The 11,490-nt window shown below is 38.6% G+C and overlaps 1 pseudogene; it reads left to right on the forward strand.

Annotated features, from left to right (window-relative positions):
* The first annotated feature begins 8,562 nt into the window (after positions 1-8,562).
* Positions 8,563-9,267, forward strand: LOC114626199 (annotated as a pseudogene).
* The last annotated feature ends 2,223 nt before the right edge of the window (positions 9,268-11,490 follow it).

The following is an 11,490-nucleotide window of genomic DNA, read 5'->3' on the forward strand; positions in this document are numbered from 1 at the left end:
CATGGTAGTTGAAAATATGCAAGTCAAAAATGTAATAAATCAAACACATCTACTTAATACAACAAAAGGTACATGATCATCTTAATACACACAGGGGGAAAACGGCTTTGACAAAATTCAACATGCCTTCAGGATAAAATTGTAGAGAATTTCAGACTATAAGGAGTGTACATCAACATAATATGAACTATATATAATAAACATATAAGCAACATTATCCTAAATGAAGAAAACACTTGAAGCAGTTCCACTCAAGTAAGGAACAAGACAAGAATGTCTGTTATCCTCTACTCTTAAAATATTGTGTAGACAGGGAGAGAGCAGATAGCCTTGTCTTATCCCTGATTTTAGTGGAACTGCTTTAAGTTTCTCTCCATTCAGTTTGATGTTGTGTTTTGGCTTCCTGTATATTGCTTTGGTTATATGTGCCTTGTATCCTCAATTTCTTTAATACTTTAACTTGAAGGGGTGTTGGATTTTATTTTCATTCACAAGTCATGTTGATTTACTTTCAAATGGTTAACTTCTTTTTTTAATGGATATTTTCTTTATTCTTTATTTCACATGTAATCCCCTTTCCCGGATTTCCCTCCAGAAACCCCCATCCCATCCCCCAACCTGCTGTTATGAGGGTGTTCTCTGTGCGGGGCGCGCGTGTAGTGGTCTCGCCGGCAAAAACATACACACACGCGCACACACACACACACACCAGAATCCTTCCGTAGAAACACGTTTATTTCCCTAAACCAAAATGGTGGCAGAAGACGACCCCCAGCCCTGGGAAAAGCCCTTATATACCCTAGAGCGGCGTAATCACCTCTGATTGGCTGTATACTCGTAGCGCGCCAAACGCCGTGGGATGGGCTTAGTTTTGGCGGGCTTTACCATGGCACATGCGCAGTTTATTTGTTTACTAGGAAGAACTATGGCTGACAGCGCCACCTAGCGATGGCGGACTTTGCCAGCACCTGCCGCGGCTCCCAACAGTTCTCTCACACACCCACCCACTCCCTCCTCCCTGCCCTGGAATTCCCCTACTCTGGGGCATCAAGCCTTCACAGGACCAAGGGCCTCTCCTCCCATTGATGTCCTCAAGGCCATCCTCTGCTATATATGTAGCTGGATCCATAGGTCCCTCAATGTGTAATCTTTGGTTGGTGGTTTAGTTACTGGGAGCTCTGGGGTGTCTGGTTGGTTGATATTGTTCTTCCTAAGGGATTGCAAACCTCTTCAGCAACTTCAGTCCTTTCTCTAACTCCTTCATTGGGGAACTGTTGCTCAGTTCAATGGTGGCTGCAAGCATCTGCCTTTGTATTTGTCAAGCTCTGACAGAGCCTCTCAGCAGATAGCTATATCAGGCTCTTGTCAAAATGCACTTCTTGACAGCCACAAAAGTATGTGGGTTTGGTGACTGTATGGATGGATCTCCAGGTGGGGCAGTCTCTAGATGGCCTTTCCTTCAGTTTCTTTTTTTTTTTTAATTTGATGTTTATTTACATTTCAGATGCCATCCCCCTTCCCCATTCCCCCCACCCTTTAATACCCATCCCATTCTTTCTCCTCCTTTTTTGTCTTTATGCTGTTTAAATTACATGCAAGTATTAAGGTCAGTTCTAGGTTGAGTAACTAACAATACAGAAGATGCAAATAGTCCAGGAACAAGGAAGACATTAAACCCAGATAACCAAAGGACATGCATGACAATAAACAACATCCTGTGGTCACTCCTGTGATCACTATTTCTAAGGGATTATCAGGATGATCAAAGTATCTGAGCCTGCTTCCCTGTCCTAGCCTGAAGTCATTTTCATGCCTGAAGCCTATTATTTTTTTGGTCTAACTTAATATTTAGATTTCTGCCTATAATTACTTCTTTGTTCTATCCTAAGATTTAGATTCCTGCCTGAAATTTCTTTTTTGTTCTAGCCTAGGATTTAGATTTCTGCCTGAAATTACTTCTTTGTTCCAGCCCAATGTTAGATTCCTGCATACAGTCCATTTTTTGTCCTTGGCCTATATCAGATTCCTGCCAGGCAGCCCCAAAAGTTCTCCACATCCCCCAATTTTTATTGCATAAACTAGACTGAGCCTGTCTTAGTTCATTCTGACAAGAAAGCCTTCCTTATCCATTGTGGGACATACATTATCATAAGCAATGCATTTCTGCCTTAGGTTGGTAAGGCTCTGTGCAGAATCTTACCAGTCCTTGGCTTGCCAGCCTCTTAAATTAATAACTCTGTCTAGGATTCTATTATCAGTTTCAAGTCATGTACTTTGGTGGCCAGCCTGTTGATGTAGTTAGAGACAAGCTTTAACATGATGGGCAGGAATAAATGTATTCTCAGGACAAGAAGAGCTAGCCTGATCAAGCTGTATATGCTATTCCTGATGTTTGACCAAAATGGAAATATTAATCTCAGGCCATGGATAATTTTATCGACATTATCTGCAGCATCAAAGCTCAACAGAGCAGCATTCTTTAAATTCATAATCTCACTATGCAAAGTTAACACACCCAGAGAGGTGTTAGGAATATGCCAAATACCCTATAGGTGTCTTTAAACTTTTATCAAATTATAATGACAATCATTGTAAATTTTAGAAGTAACACTACTCCAGTGATATTTGTCATGACACTTAGGATGGCTCCTAACTCTTCAACCCTGAACCTCCTTCAGATAATTTGAATAGGTTGTAGAGCATCATCCATTGTTCCAGATACCTATATAAATACTTTTGTATACTCAATATATTAGTAACATTTTTTTTGCTAGATGGTTAACAAAAACAGTTGTCTTAATTCCTTGTGTCAATGCTATTGCAGAAGCAGTGGTGCTAGCAATTAAAGAAATTAAAGCTGTTATGGCAGCAATAATCAAGCCCGCAACCCTCTTGCTTCTGCTTAAAGCCTAAGTCACTTCTTCCAGCACTTTCAAGGTTTTCTATTACTCAAAGCAGTAAGACAAAAGCTGGTTGATAGACCCCCATAACAGACATGCCAGGTTTCAACACACTAACACAGCTAGAAATTATACAGTCAATGCAAATTACAATAAATATTGTAGAAGAGACAAAACCAATTTTACCATCACAATTAAAAGAGCCTTAAAACATGCACTAATCCTTGTTTGAAGTCCAGATTCTGTCCCAAATTTATCTCTTGCTATCATGACATCATAGTGAACTACAGCTAAATTACAAGTATGTCTCTGAAAATGTCCAGATCAAGCCTTCCAAATAGACTGTTATTTCCAATATTGGATTGATTTCTAGGCCAGTACATGATTGAGTCCTAAAAGCTGGTCACCATTAAGAAAAAAACAAGAGACATTATAATTTCTCTTTTTGATTCTCTATCCCACAAGGTCTAAAAACTTGAGGCAAGGCAGCTTGTCCCATCTAGGATATAGTCAAGCAAAGGTGGGTCAGGAACATATGTCCAATACAGCTCTCTAGTCACCCTTGTCAGGGAACTTAGCAAGCTCACAGGTCAGCATCATTCTTTGTCTCAGCAATAGCGTGTCTCACCAATCTTTGTAAAGTTCCATGGGACTCTTTGACAATACCTTGTCCTTGAGGATTATACGAAATTCCCATAATAAATTGTTGAAAAAAATGTCTCAACTGCTTGACTACAATTGTCAGACCAGACCCATTATCTGTTTTTTTATTGGCTATTTTATGTATTTAACTTTCAGTGTTATCCCTTCTCCCATTCACTCTAAAACCCGTTAACCATAGAAACTCCTATTTTCTATGAGGATGTGCCTCCACAATCCACCCATTCCCTCCTCCCTGCTCTCGAATTCTCCAACACTAGGGAATCTAAACATTCAGGGAACAAGACCCTCCTGTTCAAATGATGCCTGATAAGGCCACCCTCAGTTACCTACACAGGTGGAGCCATGATTCCCTCCCTTTGTGTTCCTAGGATGCAGGTTTAGACACTGGGAGCTCTGGTTTAGTATTTTGATACTCCTTCTAAGAAGGACCAAAGCACCCAAACTTTGGTCTTCCTTCCTCTTCTTGAGCTTCATGTGATCTATGCATTTTATCTTAGGTATTGTGAGATTTTGGGCTAATATCCACTTATCAGTGAGTTCATACCATGTGCATTCATTGTGATTCAGTTATCACACTCAGGATGATACTTTCCAGTTCCATCCATTTGCCTAAGAATTTCATTAAGTCATTGTTTTTTAATAGCTGAGTAGTGCCAGGCGGTGGTGGCGCACACTTTTAATCCCACCACTTGGGAGGCAAAGGTAGGCGGATTTCTGAGTTCAAATAATTGAGGCTAGCCTGGTCTACACAGTGAGTTACAGGACAGCCAGGGCTACACAGAGAAACCCTGTCTCCAAATCAAACAAACAAACAAACAAACAAACAAAAATAGCTGAGTAGTAATCCATTGTATAAATATAACACATTTCCTGTATCCATTCCTCTGTTGAAGGACATCTGGGTTCTTTCCAGCTTCTGGATGTTATAAATAAAGCTGCTATGAACATAGTGGAGTATGTGTCCCTGTTGTATGTTGGAACATCATTTGGGTATATGCCCTGGAGTGGTATAGATGGTTCATCAGGTAATACTGTGTTCAATTTTCTGAGGAATCACCAGACTGATTTCCAGAGTGGTTGTACCAGCTTGCAATCCCACCAACAATGGAAGAGTGTTTCTTTTTCTCCACATCCTAGCCAGCATCTGTTGTTACCTGAGTTTTTGATCTTAGCCATTCTGACTGAGGTGAGGTGGAATCTCAGGGTTGTTTTGATTTGCATTTCCCTGGTTAAGGATGTTGAACACTTCTTTAGGTGCTTCTTGTCCATTCAAGTTTCCTCAGTTGAGAATTCTTTGGTTAACTCTGTACCCCATTTTTAATAGGGTTATTTGATTGTCTAGAGTATAATTTCTTAAGTTCTTTGTATATCTTGGATACTAACCCTTTATCAGATGTAGGATTGGTAAAGATCTTTTTTCAATCTGTTGGTTGTTGCTTTGTCCTATTGACATTGTCCTTTGCTATGCAGAAGCTTTGCAGTTTTATGAGGTCCCATTTGTGAATTCTTGATCTTAGAGCATAAGCCATTGGTGTTCTGTTCAGGAAATTTTCCCCTGTGCCCATGTGTTCAAGGCTTTCCCCCATTTTCTCTTCTATTAGTTTCAGTGTATCTGCTTTTATGTGGAGGTCCTTGATTCACTTAGACTTGAGCATTATACAAGGAGATTAGTATGGATCAATTTGTATCATTCTACATGCTGACCTCCAGTTGAACCAGCACCATTTTTTGAAAATGCTGTCTTTTTTCCACTGGATGGTTTTAGTTCCTTTGTCAAGTGACCATTGGTATGGGGATTCATTTCTGGGTCTTCAATTATATTCCATTGATAATCCTGCCTGTCTCTGTACCAATACCATGCAGTTTTTATCACTATTGCTTTGTAGTACAGCTAGAAATCAGGGATGGTGATTTCCCCAGAAGTTTTTCATTGCTGAGAATAGTTTTAGCTATCCTGGGCTTTTTATTACTCCAAATGAATTTGAGAACTGATCTTTCTAACTCTGTGAAGAATTGAGTGGGAATTTTGATACGGATTGCATTAAATCTGTAGATTGCTCTCAGCAAGATAGCCATTTTGAGTATATTAATCCTTTCAATCCATGAGCATGGGAGATCTTTCCATCTTCTGAGATCTGCTTCGATTTCTTTCTTCAGAGACTTGAAGTTCTTGTCACACAGGTGTTTTACTTGCTTGGTTAGGTTCACACCAAGATATTTTATATTATTTGTGACTATTGTGAAGGGTGTCATTTCCCTAATTTCATTCTCAGCCTGTTTATCTTTTCAGTAGAGGGAGGCTATTGATTTGTTTGAGTAAATTTAGTTGTTTAGCAGGTTTAGGACTTTTCTGGTGGAAGTTTTGGGGTCACATAAGTATACTATCATATCATCTGCAAATAGTGAAATTTTGAATTCTTCCTTTCCAATTTGTATCCCTTTGACTTCCTTTGATTGCCTAATTGCTGTGGGTAGGATTTCCAATACTATATCCAATAGGTAGAGACAGAGTGTGCAGCCTTGCCTAGTCCCTGATTTTTGTGTGATTGCTTCAAGTTTCTCTCCATTTAGTTTGATGTTGGCTACTGGTTTTCTGTATATTGCTTTTACTATATTTAGATATGGGCCTTGGATTCCTGATCTTTCCAAGTCTTTTATCATAAAAGGGTGTTGAATGTTATCAAATACTTTCTCAGAATTTAGTGATCTGATCATGTGTTTGATTTTTTCCTTTGAGTTTGTTTATATAGTGGATTACATTGATGTATTTCTGTATATTGAGCCATCCCTGCATTCCTGGGATAAAGCCTACTTGATCATGATGGATAATTGTTTTGATGTATTCATGGATTTGGTTTGCTAGAATTTTATTATTTTTTCATTAATATTCATAAGGGAGATTGGTCTGAAGTTCATTTTCTTTCTGGGTCTTTGTGTGTGATTTAGGTATGAGCATAATTGTGACTTCATAGAATGAATTGGGCAGTGTTCCTTCTGTTTCTATTTTGTTGAACCATTTATAGAGAATGAGTATTAAGTCTTCTTTGAAGGTCTGATAGAATCCTGCACTAAAACCGTTCGGTCCTGGACTTTTTTTGGTGGAGAGAATTTTAATGACTGCTTCTAATTCTTTCAGGGTTATGGGACAGTTTAGATGGTATATCTGCTCCTGATTTAACTTTGGTAACTGGTATTTGTCTAGAAAATTGTCCATTTCATACATATATTCCAATTTTGTTGAGTATAGGCTTTTGTAGTAGGGTCTGATGATTGTGTGAATTTCCTCGGTTTCTGTTGTTATGTCAACCTTTTCAGTCTTGATTTTATTAATTTGGATACTGTTTCTCTGTCCTCTGATTAGTCTGGCTAAGGGTTTATTTATATTGTTGATTTTCTCAAAGAACCAGCTCCTGGTTTTGTTGATATTTTGTATTGTTCTTTCTGTTTCTATTTGGTTGATTTTAGCCCTGAGTTTGATTATTTCCTGATGTCTACTCCTCTTTGGTGTGTTTGTTTCTTTTTGATCTAGAGCTTTCAGGTGTGTTGTCAAGCTGCTAGTGTATGCTCTCTCCAGTTTCTTTTGTAAACACGTAGAGCTATGAATTTTCCTCTTAGCACTGCTTCCATTGTGTCCCATAAATTTTGGTATGTTGTGTCTTCATTTTCATTAAATTCTAAAAAGTCTTTAATTTCTTTCTTTATTTCTTCCCTGACCACATTATCTTTGAGTAGAGTGTTGTACAGTTTCCATGTGAATGTGGGCTTTCCATTGTCATTGTCATTATTGAAGACCATCCTTATTACATGGTGATCTGATAGGATGCATGGGATTATTTAATCATTTTTTATCTGTTGAGGCCCGTTTTGTGACCAATTATACGGTCTATTTTGGAGAAGGTATCATGAGGTTATGAGAAAAAAGTACATTCTTTTGTTTTAGGATGAAATGTTCTGTAGTTCTATAGCAACACCCAGGGAGTAACTGGGACCCACTGGGACCCAGGAATTCACTCCTGGCTATGGGCACTGATTCCTTCCAGTCTGTGCCCAAGCACTGAGCAGATCTTGGGCTTCAGCTCTAACCTCAGCAGCAACACCCACCCCCAAACAGTTCTGGAGCAATTAAGATTAAAAAGATAGACAGGCTCCAGTCAGAGACAGCTCAGGTAGCACTAAGGAGATTCAGATGTTGAAAAACAAGCACAAGAACATAAGCATCAGCAACCCAGGGTATGTGGCATCATCAGAACCTAGTTCTGCCATAATAGAAAGTCCTGAATTCCCCATATCACCGGGAAAGCAAGATTCAGATTTAAAATCACTTCTAATGATGAAGATAGAGGACTTTAAGAAGGACATAAATAACACTTTCAAAGAAATTTGGGAACACAGGTAAACAGTCAGAAGCCCTTAGAGAGAAAACACAAAAATCCCTTAAAGAATTACAAGAAAACACAACCAAACAGGTAAAGGAATTGAACAAAACTATCCAGGACATAAGAATATAAGTAGAAACTATAAAGAAATTGCTAAGAGAGACTACCGTGGAGATAGAAAACCTAGGAAAAATATCAGGAGTCATAGATGCAAGCATCACCAACAGAATACAAGAAATAGAAGAGAGAATCTCAGATTCAGAAGATACTATAGAAAATATTGACACAACTGTCAAAGAAAATGCAAAGTGCAAAGAGTTCTTAACACAAAACATCCAAGAATTCCAGGACACAATGAGAAAACCAAACCTAAGGATAATAGGTATAGAAGAGAGCTAAGATTCCCAAATTAAAGGGCCAATAAATATCTTCAACAAAATTGTAGAAGAAAACTTCCCTGAAGCTCTCAGCAGCCACAGACAGCCATGAAGAGCAGAGGAGAGCTGAGGGCAAGCCTGCTGAGGAAGAGCAGGAACAAGTTTGTAGAGTGGGGAAATGGCCAACAAAGGATACAGGGGATGAAAGCAAGAATTATCTTTTAGTTCCTGATGGCTTTTACTGTACTGACACAGTTGATGATGGCGTCCAAAGTTGAGAAGACTCGTGCTTCACCTCCATGCTGCAGCACAGAGTCCCTCATTTCCAGCGTTGGTCTGGGGATCTTCTGCCTAATAGCCGGCAGACTTCTTTGGTTTTCCATAATTCAGCAAAATAACTGGCTCTGTGCCCTCTCAGATAACATAGTACATGGAGTGATTGGCATGTGGTCGTGGGCAGTAGTCATTGGCATCAGGAGGAAGTCTGACTTTGGAGAAGTTCTTCTAGCTGGATTTTTAGCGTTTGATATCGATATAGACCATTTTGTTCAAGATAGATCCCTATCCTTACAGGCTGCTTTGACTCTTCCGAGAAGACCTTTCCTTCACTGTTCCACTGTGATACCCATCACGGTTCTGAGTGTGAAGCTCACCATGCACTTGTTCAAGCTCAGGGACTCATGGCGCTTCCTCCCGTGGATGATAATCATTTCCTGGACCTCGCACCACATCTGCAATGGAATCTGTCATGGCCTGTGGATATGCCCATTTGGGAAAACTCCTCCTTTGCCCTTCTGGTTTTATGTAATAAGCACATTGTCCCTGCCACACATGTGTTCATTCCTTATGTATTTAACAGGGACCAGACAAACGACGTCTCCAAAACATGGACTGCATGTTGATGTCTGAGATGGCTCTAAAAGAAAGAACTAGCTCAGATGATGGTAAATGAAAGAGAGCCCATCTTCAAATGAAATTTATAGACACTTTATTTAGTCTTTATAGTTTATGCGCCCTCTTCTCTGGGAGCATACTCAGGACTTATGCTTCCCTCTTACATGTGTATCTAGTGCAGTATTGCATTTGCCCTAATTTCATGCTGGGTCCAGTGTTGTTGTTGCTTTATATGACATTGCAGATTTTGTCTCATTAATATTTAATCCATTGTCTAGACATCTGTCTTTAAAACCAGCCCATCTCCTGATCAAAAAGCTCAAAATTCTGGATCACTAATTTATTTGAATTCATATTTTCCTGAGACACCAAGACAGTAAAGAGGAGAAAATAAATAAGATCATGATTAAACAAAAGTCGAGGGCAAGCAATTATTTCATATATGTTGGTCCTGACTGAAGAAATGATATTAAAATGTTTTGTGGATAGTAATTATTGGCAATATCTACAATAACAGCATTAAAACTAAGTTACGATTTCAGAAATCCATTTAGGATGTGATCATTATCACATTATGTATAATTACATCCATTGACATTCATGGGGGATGGTTAATATCTTTGCCCAAGAATCTCATACTTTTCACTGATTTGGAAAACATATCTGGATGTTGAGAAATACTTGTTGACAAAGAGCATTAACAAAATAATTGGATCATCACTGAACTTAAAACACAAAACCAGTACTGAGCAAAGGTGTCATTTCAGGTGCAGGCTGCTGACAGACACTAAAACTGTGGTAGGCCTGAGATTCATCTTACACACTAGCCTGAAAGACGTAGGAAATTATTATTTTTTAAATCATCTCTGTACTGAGGACTAAAAGACTTCTCAAAATACACTCATTTTTGGAAAAAAAAAAGAAAACTTCCCTAACCTAATGAATGAGATGCCCATAAATATACAAGAAGCCTACAGAACACCAAATAGACTAGACCAGAAAAAAATATCTCCCTTCACATAATAATCAAAACCCCAAATGTACAAAACAAAGAATATTAAAAGCAATAAGGGAAAATTGCCAAGTAACATATAAAGACCTAGCATAATTACACCATACTTCTCATCAGATACTATAAAAGTGAGAAGATCCTGGACAGATGTCATACAGACCCTAAGAGAACACAAACGCCAGCCCAGGCTACTATACCCAGCAAAACTCTCAATTACCATAGATGGAGAAACCAAGATACTCTATGACAAAACACAATATCTTTCCACAAACCCAGCACTACAAAGGCTAATAGTGGGAAATCCCCAATACAAGGAGGGAAATTATACCCTAGAAAGAGCAAGAAGGTAATCTTCTTCCAACAAATCCAAAAGAAGATAGCCACACAAACAATGCTACTGCTAATAACAAAAAATAACAGGAAGCAACAATCTCCTTTCCTTAATATCTCTTAACACCAATGGACTCAATTCCACAATAAAAAGACATAGACTAAAGGATTGGATACATACACAGGACCCATCATTTTGCTGTATACAGGAAACCCACATCAGTGACAAAGACAGATACTACCTTAGAGTAAAAGGCTGGAAAACAATTTTTCAAGCAAATGGTCCTAAGAAACAAGCTGGAGTAGCCATTCTAATATCAAATAAAATCAGCTTTCAACTTAAAGATATCAAAAGGCATAAAGAAGTTAATTTCATACTCATCAAAGGAAAAGTTAACCAACATGAACTCTCAATTCTGAACACCCATTCAGCAAATGCAAGAGTACTCACTTTCATAAAAGAAGTCTTACTAAAGCTCAAAGCACACATTGTACCTCACACAATAATAGTGGGAGACACCCCACTCTCAGCAATGGAGAGATCATGGAAACAGAAACTAAACAGAGATACAGTGAAACTAGCAGAAGTTAGGAGCCAAATGGATTTAGCTCTGTCTTCCATTTGTAATAGGGCTATTTGATTCTCTGGAGTCTAACATTTTGTGTTCTTTATTTATATTGAGTCTTAGCCCTCTGTCAGATGTAGTATTGATAAAGATCTTTTCCCAGATTTGGTTGCTGTTTTGTCCTATTGACAGTGTTCTTTGTGTTACAAAAGCTTTGCAATTTTATGAGGTCCCATTTGTCTATTGTTGATTTTAAAGCATAAGCCATTGGTGTTCTGTTCAAGAAATTTTTCCCTGTGCCCATCTGTTCCAGGCTATTCCCCACTTTCTCTTCTATTAGATTCAGTGTATCTGGTTTTATGTGGATGTCCT

This window comes from Grammomys surdaster, unplaced genomic scaffold (genome assembly GCF_004785775.1).
Source record: "Grammomys surdaster isolate TR1022 unplaced genomic scaffold, NIH_TR_1.0 230, whole genome shotgun sequence".
In the NCBI taxonomy this organism is placed as follows: Eukaryota; Metazoa; Chordata; class Mammalia; order Rodentia; family Muridae; genus Grammomys; species Grammomys surdaster.